Below are 13,389 nucleotides of genomic sequence, written 5' to 3'. Positions count from 1 at the left end.
TTCCAATTAGAGATTCAGTCTTCCTGGCATCTATTGCAAGCCTACGAAACAGGTCAGAGTCACTGGCCTTGTTGTCTAAGGTGTTATCTGAGCTCGTCATCTCATGACCAAGAGAATTCAGGAGCACGGACACAAAGGATGAGGTTAGAGTAAAACTTTAAGACGTGAAAGACGAAACTTTCTGCAGTGGAGAGTGGAGACTGAGTGGTGTGCCATTTTTACAGTTGCATCCAGAAGCTTTTATGAGAAACTCCTGTCATCTCTGGAGCTGTTTGATTATATTTTGAGTTGTATTCCTTTTAAAATAAAGGAAAAATAGAGGGGTATAAAAAAGTGTTAACATGTAGTTATTAATTATGGTGTAATTTCTAATGTAAAAAATGAAAGGAAATGTTAACTGTGGTAAAAATTAGACTAAACATTATATAATTATGATCTATTTAACTATGGAAAGTTTTCAATAGCATCTAAAAGACCTATGATGAAAATCCACAAAACAAATAAATATCAATGTATATTATGAAAATAATTATCTCTAATGTCCATAAGGACAAAGAAAAGTATATTAATGGTTGTGTTAGGGTAACAGAGTCTGATAATTCCTTGATGTATTTGATATGTCAACTTGGCTAGGCCACAGTCCCAAATTATTCAAAAACAAATGTAGGTATTTCTGTAAAGGTATTTTGTAGATGTTAATAAAATCTTTAATAAATCAACTTTAAGTAAAAGATTATTCATGATCTGAGTGGGCTTGATTCAATCTGTTGAAAAGTCTTGAAAATAAAGCTCAATCTTCTTAGTGAGTAAGAAATTCATTCATGGATTTCAGGCTTACCTAGATAGCCCAAAGAATCATGTAAGCCAGTTCCTTGTAATAAATTTCATAATAGCAATCTCTTTATGGATCTGCTTCTCCAGTTGAACTCGACAAACACAGATTTTGATAACTGCAAGTAGGGTACTGCTGTAACAAATACCTAAAAATATGGAAATGACTTTGGAATTGGGTAATGGGTAGAAGCTGGAAAAATTTTGAGACGTATGATTGGAAAAGTCTAGATTTCCTTTAATAGACCGTTAGAAGAAATATGGATGTTAACAACTTTGCTAGTGAGAATTTAGAATAAAGGGAAGGGCATGGTAAAGAAAACATGTATTTTCTTAGACTGCCTAAATTGTCATAAAGGGGTTGCTTATAGAATATTTATATTAAATGTGATGCCAGAGCAATGATATCATCTTAGAGAATACATAATTATGAACAGATTATTTAGAGAAGTATAAATCTTAAAAGTACTGCCAGTGAGGGCTCAAAAATAAGGAACATGCTATTGAAAATTGAATGAAAAGATATCCTTGCTATATAGTGTCAGAAAGCTTAGCTGAATTGTGTCCTTCAGTTGTGTGAAAAGCAGAACTTGTAAATGATAGACTTAAGTAACAGGACATTTCCAAGCAGGGTTCAGGAGCAGCTGGTTTCTTCTTGTGGCTTATAGCAAAAAGCAAGAGGAAAGAGATAGTTTAACTTTAAACTGTTAAACAAAGTAGAACTAGGACTTGATGATTTTGGAAGCTTCAGTCTCTCCAGATTACAAAAGATGCTATAATTAGGAGATTTGTTGTCAGAAAAGCATACTTTCAAGAGGCAACCAAAGGTATGGCTAAACAATTTTTATCTAGTGACTCAGAATGATCAAAAGACACACTTATACATGGAGTTCTTTGAAGAGATTAGGCATGGGAGACCCACAATGTTCTTGACAGTGTTATACCGGCAGAAATACTGCCAGCTTGGATCTTGGATCAAAAAAGACAAAGAGAGTACTGGCTACAACATCCTTAAACAGATTGATAAAACAAATAATCTGCAAACATGTGCTCTCTTTCACGAGAAAGAATAACTCCTAGGGCATAGTCAGGTACACAGAAGGTAAAGTCACAATCTCAGAGGATCATTTCCAGGACTTGAAACCAAATGAAGCTTATCCAGATGATATCAGAATGACTTGGATTAGCAATGCCTTTCTTTTTCTTTTTTTTTTTCTTTTCTTCCCATTTTAAATGAAAGTGTATGTATACTATTATCATTAGCCTGTCTACCATTTCATTTTGGGTGAACATAACTAATGTCTTGAATTTCAGTGGATCACAGCTAGAGATGAATTGTGACTCTGGATGGATTATATCAAAAGCCTTACCCACACCTGATTTAGATAAGGAGATTTGGGACTTTGGAGTTGATGATATTTTGATGAGCTATTAAACTTTGTTTTGATGCTATAATTAATTAAGACTTTTGGAATGTTAAAATGGGATGAATGTACCTGGAATGTTAGACAGATGTGAATATTTGAAGCCAAAAAGTAGACTGTTATAGGCAGAATAATGCCATTACCCAAAAAATGTTCATGTCTTAATCTCCAGAAACTGTGAATAGATTGTTACATAGCAAGAAAGAATTAAAGTGACAGATAAAATTAAGGTTGCTAATCAGCTAACCTTACAAATAATGAGATTGTCCTAGATTGTCTAAAATAATCTAGTAATGCAATTACAAGTATAATTTATATGCTAAAAAGGGAGGTAGAAAAGTTAGTGTTAGAGTAATGCAATGTGAGAAAGACCTAACTGGTTAATGCTGGCTTTGAAAATAGAAGGGGATCACTAGTCAAGGAATATGGATAGCCTCTATAAAATGCAAAGGGCAAGAAAACTCATCTTTTTAGTCTCCAGAAAGCAATGCAGTCCTGCCAACACTTTGGTTTTGATCCAGTGAAATCCATTTTAGATTTATGACCCGCAGAACCATAAGATAACTAATTTGTGTTGTTTTAAACCACTTAGTTCATCGAAATTTGTTACAGTAACAACAGGAATATAATACAGGTTTGGGGGTACAATTTTTCTTATTATTTTTCTTTTCCAAGTTCTTTGCAATATTATCATTGCAATTGTACTATCTTTTTTTCAGATTCAGAAAAGGTTAAAAAATTTCCCAATGTTCCACAGCTAGTAGATGAAACTCAGACCTATGACTCCTGTCTGATCTGAGTAAATTGTGTATGCTTCCCACTCTACTACATTGACCTAAATATGACAGAACAGTAAAAAATTAAAAGAGGTTTAACCTGGATGCCATTTTGTAGATTTATACATTCAACCAACAATAACTGTGCTTTATCACAGTTGGCTTTATGGGAAACACTGAAAATGAAAGATAAGAGTGTGCCTGCTCTAGAGAACCTAAAAATTAAAATATATATAAAACTAGAAAGTTTAAAGTTACTATTGATGTGGAAGTTATCTTTTTATTATGACAACAAAGAATGACTTGCAGCCCATTCCAAATCCATTTTGCATAAGTAATGATTTCATTATGCTACTCTCAAGCCAATACATCCCTAGTAATTTTAGATAACACATTAACGTGAAAGTCTTCTGTCTGATACGTAAACTCCCATAGAATATGATCCCAATCAACACATCAGAACTCTTTTCTTTTGAATCCCTAACGTGAATCCTTACCTAATACAGTGTATCTTTGGCTGTCTCTTGAAAGTATCTTTTCTGACAGCAAATCTCCTAATTGTAGCATCCTTTGTAACCTGAAGAGACTGAAATTTCTAAAATCACCAAGTCCTACTTCCACTTTGCTTAACAGTTAACAATTAAGCTTTATACTTAAGTGATATAGACTGGTTGAATAAATTTTTTAAAAGCACCCAACTATATGCTGCATTCAAGAAACTCATCTCACTATAAAGGCATCTATAACAATTCTCTTTCCTCAGCCACCCAAGCAGCTGGGACTACTGGTGTGCATGACCACATCTGGCTTATTTTTTAATTTTTTTGTAGAATCTGAGTCTTGCTATGTTGCCCAGGCTGGTCTCAAACTCATGAGCTCGTGATCCACCTCTACTTCTAACTGGGATAAGATATCTCATTGTGATTTGATTTGCATTTTCCTGATGATTAGTGATGTTGACCATTTTTCGTATGCCTGTTGGCCATTTATATGTTCTTTTCAAACTATCCAAAACAATTGAAAAGGAAGAAATTCTCTCTAACTTATTCTACAATGCCATTGTTACCCTTACACCAAAAGAGACAAGAATGTAACGACAATAACAACAAAAAAACTACAGGCCAATATTTCTGATGAAATTTGATGTGAAAACCATCAACAAAATAGCAGCAAACTGAATCCAATAGTGAATCAAAAAGATAACATACCATGATCAGGTAAGATTTATCCCAGGGATGCCAGGGTGGTTCAACACAGGCAAATCAATTAAATCAATCTCATATATATATATGTTATATATATATATAACAGAGTGATATAAATATATAAAAAAAATATATATATATATATATCATTAACAGAATGAAGAGTAAAGAGTATGATCATCTCAATAGACACTGAAAAGGCTTTGATAAAATTTAACATCTCTTCAGGATAAAAATGCTCAACATAAAAAGGCCCCCTTTATTATGTCCTTCCATGCCTAGTTGGTTAAGCATTTTTATCCTGGAGGGATAAAAATTTTCAATATCTGTTATGTCTCAAATGGACGTAATAATGTTTATATATGGCCTCAATAGAACAAAGACCATATATGACAAACCCACACCTTAAATCATACTGAATGGAGAAAAACTGAAGGCCTTTCCTGTAAGAACTGGAACAAGACAAGAATGCCCACTTTTACTGCTTCTATTCAACATAGTTCTGGAAGTCCTAGCCAGAGGAGTTAGCCAAAAGAAAGACAAAAAGCCATCCAAATTGGAAACAAAAAAGTCAAACTGTCCCTCTCTATTAGTGTGTTTTCATGCAGCTGATAAAAAGATACCTGAGATACCTGAGACTGTGTAATTTATAAAGAAAAGAAGATTAATGGACTCACAGTTCCATGTGGCTTAGGAGGCCTCACAATCATGGCAGAAGGTGAAAGGCATGTCTTACATGCCAGCAGACAAGAAAGAATGAGAGCCAACTGAAAGGGGAATCTCCTTATAAAATCATCAGATCTTGTAAGATTTATTCACTATCACAAGAACAGTATAGGGGAAACTGCCCCCATGATTCAATTATCTCCCACCATCTCCCTTCCACAACATGTGGGAATTATGGAAACTAAAATTCAAGATGAGATTTGGGTGGGGCAGAGCAAAACCATATCATTCCACTTCTGGCTCCTCCCAAATCTTGTCCTCACATTTCAAACCCCATTATGCCCTCCCAACAGTCCCCCGAAGTCTTAACTCACTTCATCATTAACCCAAAAGTCCACAGTCCAAAGTCTCTTCTAAGAAAAGGCAAGTCCCTTTTGCCCATGAGCCTGTAAAATAAAAAGCAAGTGAATTACTTCCTAGATACAAGGGTGTACAAGCATTGGATAAATACACCCATTACAAATGTGAGAAATTGGCCAAAACAGAGGGGCTACAGGCCCCATGCAAGTCCGAAATCCAGTGGAGCAGTCAAATATTAAAGCTCCAAAATTACCTCCTTTCACTGATGACATCCAGGTCACACTGATGCAAGAAGTGGGTTCCCATGATCTTGGGCAGCTCCACCCCTATGGCTTTGCAGGATGCAGCCCCTTCCTGGCTGTTTCACAGTTGGCATTGAGTGTCTGGCTTTTCCTGGTTCATGGTGTAAACTGTCAGTGGATCTACCTTTCTAAGGTCTGGAGGATGATGGCCCTCTTCTCACAGCTCCACTGTGCAGTGCCCCAGTGGGGACTCTGTGTGGGGGCTTCCACAACACATTTCCCTTCTGCACTGCTCTAGCAGACCTTCTCTATGAGGGCTTCACCACTGCAGCAAACTTCTGCCTGGACACCCAGGCATTTCCATACCTCCTCTGAAATATAGGCAGAGGTTCCTAAACCTCAGTTCTTAACTTCTGTGCACTCACAGGTTCAACACCATGTTGAAGCTGCCAAGACTTGGGACTTGCACCCTCTGTAGCCATGGCCTGAGCTGTGTACCTTGGCCCATTTTAACCACAGCTTGAGTGGTTAGGACGCAGAGCACCAAGTCCCTAGGCTGGACAAAGTACAGGGATGCTGGGCCTGAGCCACAAAGCCATTTTTTCCTGCTAGGTATCTAGGCCTGTGATGGGAGGGATTGCTGCAAAGGTCTCTGACATGCCCTGGTGACATTTTCCTCATTGTCTTGCTGACTAACATTTGGTTCCTCATTACTTATGCAAATTTCTACAGTCCACTTGAATTTCTCCTCAGAAAACAGGTTTTTCTTTTCTATCACATCATCAGGCTGCAAATTTTCCAAACTTTTATGCTGTTTCCCTTTTAAAACTGAATGCTTTTAACAGCATCCAAAGTCACCTCTTGAATGCTTTGCTGCTTAGAAATTTCTTCCGCCAGATACCCTAAATCATCTCCCTCAAGTTCAATGTACAATTTACTGTATTCATCTGTTTTCATGCTGCTGATAAACACATACGTGAGACTGGGTAATTTATAAAGAAATGAGGTTTAATAGACTCACAGTTCCACATAGCTGGGGAGGCCTCATAATCATGGTGGAAGGCAAAGGCACATCTTACATGGTGGCAGGCAAGAGAGGAGAGTCAAGCAAAAGGGGAAATCCCTTATAAAACCATCAGATCTTGTGAGACTTATTCACAATAATGAGAATAGTATGGGGAAACTACCACATGATTCAATTATCTCCCATTGGGTTCCTCCTTCAACATGAGGGAATTATCAGAGCTAAAATTCAAATTGAGATGTGGGTAGGTACACAGCCAACCCATATCACCCTCTTTGATGATGGCGTAATCTTGTAATTAAAAAACCTAAAGACTCCAACTCTGAGAGCTGATAAATAAATGTATTAAAGTTGCATGGTACAAAATTGATGTATGAAAAATCGATAGGATTCCCATACAACAATAATGCACTAACTGAGAAAAAAATCAGGAAGGTAATCCCATTTACCTAAAATACCTAAATCCCATTTACCTAAAAACCAAAAATACGTAGGAATTACCAGGAAGTACCTAGGAATCCAGGAAGTGAAAGATCTCTACAAGGAAAACTAGAAAATATTTATGAAAGAAATTAAAGGGGACACAAAGAAATGGAAAAAAAATTCTATGTTTATAGATTAGAATAATTAATATTGTTAAAATGCTAAAGCAATCTAAAGATTCAATGCAATCCCTATCAAAATACCAATGCCATTTTTCACAAAAATAGAATAAACAATTCTAAAACTTTTATGAAACCAAAAGAGAGCCCAAATAGCCAAAGCAATCCTAAGCAAAAAAATAAACCTGGAGGCATCACACTACCTGACTTTATATTACAAGGCTTTAGTAACCAAAATAGCATAATACTTGTGTAAAAACAGGCACATAGACCAATGAAACAGAATAGAGAACTCAGAAATAAATCTATGTATTCATAATCAACTGATTTTTGACAAAGGTGCCATTAACATACATTGAGAAAAGGACACCCTTTTCAACAAATGGTAATTGGAAAATTTGATATTCATATGCAGGAGACTAAAACGGCTCATACCTCTCACCACATGTAAGAAAAATCAATACAAAATGGATTAAAAATGTAAACATACAACCTGAAGCTATGAAACTGCTAAAGAAAAATAGGGGAAACACTTCAGGATACTGTTCTAGGCAAGGATTTTACAGCTAAGACCTATAAAGTATAGCCAACAAGAACAAAAATAGGCAAATGGGACTATATGAAACTAAAAGACTTCTGTACAGCAAAGGAAACGATCAACAGAGTGAGGAGACAACCTGCTGAATGGGAGAAAATATTTGCAAAGTATTCATCTGACAGTGGACTAATAACCAGAATACACAAGGAACTCGAGTGACTCAACAGGAAAAAAAAACCACAAATAATCCCATTAAAAACTGGGTAAAGAATATGAATAGACACTTCTCAAAAGTAGGCATACAAATGGCCAAAAAGTATGTGAAAAAATGGTCAACATCGCTAATCATCAGAAGAATGTAAATCAAATCACGATAAGATTTTTTTTTATCCCAGTTAGAATGGCTATTGTTAAAAACAATCAAAGAGAGATGCTGGTGAAAATGAAGAGAAAAGAGAACTCTTACATGCTGTTGGTGGGAATATAAATTAGTACAGTCACTATGAAAAACAGTATGAATATTCCTCAAAAAAAAAACCCATAACTACTATATGATCCAGCAATCCCACTACTACATATTTATCCTAAAGAAAGGAAATCAGTATATCGAAGGGATATCTACATCCTTATGTTTATTGTAGCACTGATGACAATTTCAGAAGCATGGAATCAACCTAAACTTTCATCAATGGATGAATAAATTAAATGTGATATATACATATAATGGAATACTATAGTATTTGGCCACAAAAAAAGGTTGAAGTCATGTCATTTGCAGAAACATGGGTGGAACTAGAAGTCATATGTTAACTGGAATAAGCCAGGCACAGAAAGTCAAATATTGCATGTTCTCACTCATATGGGGGAGTTAAAAAAGTTTATCTCATGGAGGTAGAGAGTGGAATGATAGATACTAGAAGTTGGGAAGGGTGGGAAGGGTGTATGGGTGGCAGGTGAGGTATGAAGAGAGACTGGTTAGTGCATACAAATATCCAGTTAGATAGAAGGAATAAGTTTTAATGTTTGATAATAGAGTGACCATGTTTAACAACAATATGTTTTATATTTCAAAATAGCCAGAGCAGAGGACTGAAAACGTTCCCAGCACATAGAAATGATACATACTTGAGACGATGTATATCCTAAATACCCTGACTTAATTATTACACTATTTATGCACGTAACAAAATATCACAGGAACCCCATAAATATGTATAAATATTATGTGTCAGTAAATAATTGATCTGGTAGCTTTATAGAAGGGGATTCAAAAACAGAAACAGAGTAAGAGATGCCAATTAAGATGGTGGTATAGTAATTACCATGTAAAAAGGGAACTAAATTGAATTCCTAGGGGTTTGAGAAAGAAAGAACATGGAGCCAACATGCCCACTGCTTGAAAGAAGAGGTGAATCTGAGGGTTCATCAATAGAAGATCCCAAGTGAGTTCCCCGACAACTAACAAAAAGATAAAATCATTTCCTTGAGTGTCTTATTGTGACACGCAAGTGTATCACCTGGCCCTGAATTCCTAGAGAATATGATTTGACTGATATTATCACCCCATTGTATGTCTAGTAAAGTGATGCCTATGGAATTGCATTATAAACCTTTGCAAAGTACCTAATGTTAGTTCAGTATAAATGTTTGAATTTTGTAACAAAATACATCCACACTCTTAAAATGTGACAGCAAATATAGTGGGATTCAAAAATAAAGTATGATTCTTATCTTTAATAAACTTAAAACCTAATTTTATTTATTATTCATTGACTCAGTCAAATGCATTCCCACATTTTAAATTTTGGTATTGTGTGCAACTAAAAAAATAAAAACCAAAATTTTGGTCTTGGCATATAATACCTAAATATTGAAAATGGGTTTAAAAAATGACTTTTAAGTGAATGAACCGATTTTAAGTTGTTTTTATGTATATTTCAATTGATGTAAAGAATTAATGATGTATTAACATGTAATTTTACATATTTCTATTATAATGATTGAAATATAAATGGAGCTTCATTTTCTTTCTTCTTAGACTGAACCATAACTACTTTGGTCTATAGGCAAAAGTCCTTGGTCTTAAAGAAAAATGTGGCAGATGTGGTGTGCCCTCTAGTGGCCACATGGTATATCTTTATATCTTTCCATAAATTTTAGCAGTTTTGTCCAGGATGCGTTTTATGTCGGGCATATTAATTAAACTACCATTACTTCTTAAATACTTTATTACTTTTTACTTTATCTGAGCCACAGTAGTTCAAAAGTACATTTCAACCTCCTAGTATACAGAAAAACATAACCTGTATGTTTTTTAGAGAATATTTAATTTCAAACCACAGACAATTTTGTAAAACTAGTATGTAAGGGTCTTATCCAAAAAACTCAAAAAAGAATACATGCAGGTTGAATTATGCCCCAAACATTATGTAGTCTCATATACTGTGCTAATATAGACCTAAAAGAGGACCTAAAAGAGGACAGAGAACGTCTGGCTTACTAAGCTGCTCTATTAGTCAAGGCTTTACAGAAAAACAGAACCAGTAGAATACATACATAAATATAAATATATTGATGACATATAAAGAGAGAGAGAGATTTATTTTAAGAAATTGGCTCACACAATTGTGGAGACTCATGAATCTGAAATCTACAAGGCAGGCCAGATGGCCAGGAACTTAGGCGAGATTTCTATGACACAAACTTAAGTCAGAATTCCTTCTTTGGAAAACCTCATTCTTTGCTCCTAAGGTCTTCGATTAAATGAGACCCATCCCATCATGAAAGATAATCTGCTTTACCTAAAGTCTACTGATTGTAGAGGTTAATTGCTTCCCCACATATCTTCACAGCAACATCTAGATTACTGTTTTGCCAAACAACTGGGCACCATAGCCTAGTCAAGTTGACACAAAATAAATTATTGCAATTGCCAATAAAAGTTTTTAAGTGTTTTAAATATGCTAATTCATTCTTTTTTGTCCTCACCACAACTCAATGAGGCAGGTGTTTTCACTGACCCATTCAAAGGAAACTGAGGGACATACTTGTAAAATGACTTGATCAAGTAACATGTGTCATAGCTAGCATGTTGGGGAGTTGAAACTGAATCAGACCTGTCTCAACTGCTAACTACTGCTATCTCAATAAATTGATAATTCATTTTTAATAAAATATTTCAGACATATACAAAAAGATAATAGAGTATAATGAGCAGCCTTTTTTGTCAAATGTTACCATTTGATATCATTTGCACATTCTTTTTCTGAATTTTTCAAAATAAAAAAATCATATGAGATACATTTGAGGTCACATATGTAGTTCTCCTTAATTGTATAACTCACTCTCCACCTTCCAGAAGTAGTCAATATTTCAAATTTGGCATTTATCAATTTCATAAAATTTTTTTAAAGTTTCTGACACAGATTTATATCAATAAAAATATTATATTATAAAAACAAGTTTCCCCAGAGAGACAGTCTTAGCCACTCACCTTGAGAAAGCAGTTTATGTAACTAAGTCAGAAAAAGTTCAACTAAGATATATGGTTTGTTGAAGAGCAGATGGTGGGAAAGAAAGAGGCTAGCTTAGGAGAAGACCCACGGACCCTCTGAAGGAAGGAGATAGCTCCTATAGAACCCAGGAGACACCCCAAATACTGTGAGTGCCCAAACTGTCAAAATGGGAAAGGGGGACTGTCCACCCCTGAACACACACCCCTACTGGGGAAACTAAAGGTCTAGATTATGGGAGAAGATTCTGACCTTACCTGGAGCTGAGTCAATTTGGAGAGCCAAACGAAAAACAAAGGTAGAGGAAGCAGTGGGAAAGGCTCTGTGAGCTCGCTGGATCCCCAAGCAGGCCATTCCTGCCTGGCCTCACAGGGATCCTTCAGGAGGGGTGGCCAGAGGCACTGGGAAAAAGGCCACAGGGAGAAGGAAATCTCCAGCGGAAGTTTGTAACAATTTGAACTGATCAAGAAGCCTCCTGGCCAGAACTCGGGGGAGGGTGTGAATCCGGTGTGCAGACTGGGGGAAGAAGGAAAGCTGTATTTGCTTTCACAGCTGGGAGGTGGGTAGCCTGGGGTAAGTTCTCAGCCATGCATGCCCATTGGCAGGAAACAGACTCAGTGCTGTTGGAAGGAGGCACAGTGGGAGTGAGTCGGACCCTTTGGACTATGTGGGAGCAGGGTGAGGCCTGTGACTGCTGGCTTTTCCACACTTCCCTGACAACCTGCATGAGACAGTAGAGACAGCCACAATCCTCCTAGGATCATAATTCCATTGATCTGGGAACCTCATCCTCATTCCACACAGCAGCTGCAGCAAGACCCACCCAAGGAGAGTCGGAGCTCAGATATACATAGCCCTGCCCCCACCCAGTGGTCCTTCACTACCCACCCTGGCAACTGAAGACAAAGGGCATATACTCTTGGGAGTTCTAGGACCCCACCTACAGCCTGTTCCTCTCCATACTACCACAGCTGATGTTCTCTGGAAAGCACCAGCTGCTGGCAGGAGGCCAACCAGCACAAAAATACTGCATTAAACCACCAAGGTTAAGACTCTCACAGAGTCCATTTCACCCCCCTGCCACCTCCACTGGAACAGGTGCTGGTATCCATGGCTGAGAGAATCAGAGATGGTTGCCATCACAAGATTCTGTGCAGACAACCACCAGTAGCAGCCCAGAGCCTGGTAGACTTGTTGGGTGGCTAGATCCAGAAGAGAGATAATAATCACTACAGCTCAGTTCTTAAGAAGCCACATCTATAGAAAAAGTGTGGGAGGACCACATCAAGGAAACACCCCATAGGACAAAAGAAATCTGAACAACAGTCTTCAGCCCTAGACCTTCTCTCTGACAGAGCCTACCCAAATGAGAAGGAAGCAGAAAACCAACTCTGATAGTATGACAAAACAAGGCTTTTTAACACCTCCCAAAAATCACACCAGCTCACCAGCAATGGATCCAAACCAATACAAAATCTCTGATTTTCCTGAAAAAGAATTCAGAAAGTTAGTTATTAAGCTAATCAGAGAGGCACCAGAGAAAGGTGAAGCATAAAGTAAGGAAATCAAGAAAATGATACAAAAAGTAAGGGAGAAATATTCAATGAAGTAGTTAGCACAAACAAAAAACAATCAAAACTTCAGAAAACAATGAAAACACTTAAAGAAATGCAAAATGTTCTGGTAAGTCTCAGCAATAGATTTGAACAAGTAGAAGAAAGAAATTCAGAGCTCAAAGACAAGGTCTTTGAATTAACCAAATCCAATAAAGACAAAGAAAAAAGTGTAAGAAAATACCAAAAAAAGTATCCAAGAAGTCTGGGATTATGTTAAACAACCAAACCTAAGAATAATAGGCATTCCTGAGGATGAAGAAAAATCTAAACGTTTGGAAAACATATTTAGGGGAGTAATCAAGGAAAACTACCCTGGCCTTGCTAAAGACTTAGACTTCCAAATATAAGAAGCACAAAGAACTCCTGGGAAATTCATAACAAAAAGATCATCACCTAGGCACATTGTCATCAGGTTATCTAAAGTTAAGAAGAAGGAAAAAATCTTAAGAGCTGTGAGGCAAGAGGACCAGGTAACCTATAAAGGGAAACCTATCAGATTAACAGAGATTTCTCAGCAGAGACCCTACAAGCTAGAAGGGATTATGGCCCTATCTTCAGCCTCCTCAAACAAAACAATTATCAGCCAGGAATTT

At 36.7% G+C, this 13,389-nt stretch overlaps 1 long non-coding RNA gene across 1 annotated transcript in view; it reads right to left on the bottom strand.

Annotated features, from left to right (window-relative positions):
• The window catches only part of LOC105483566 (uncharacterized), a 35,614-nt gene extending 23,372 nt beyond the window's left edge, over positions 1-12,242 (bottom strand). The window contains exons 1-2 of the long non-coding RNA XR_988409.3: positions 12,121-12,242; positions 11,438-11,901 (exon numbers count right to left, since the gene is read on the bottom strand). This is a non-coding gene — a long non-coding RNA (uncharacterized lncRNA). The remainder of the gene's footprint in view (positions 1-11,437; positions 11,902-12,120) is intronic.
• Positions 12,243-13,389: the final 1,147 nt, after the last annotated feature.

Source organism: Macaca nemestrina, chromosome 8, assembly GCF_043159975.1.
Source record: "Macaca nemestrina isolate mMacNem1 chromosome 8, mMacNem.hap1, whole genome shotgun sequence".
Taxonomy (NCBI): domain Eukaryota; kingdom Metazoa; phylum Chordata; class Mammalia; order Primates; family Cercopithecidae; genus Macaca; species Macaca nemestrina.
Note: the sequence above shows the minus strand (reverse complement) of the source record. Positions and strands in the feature narration are given on the sequence as shown.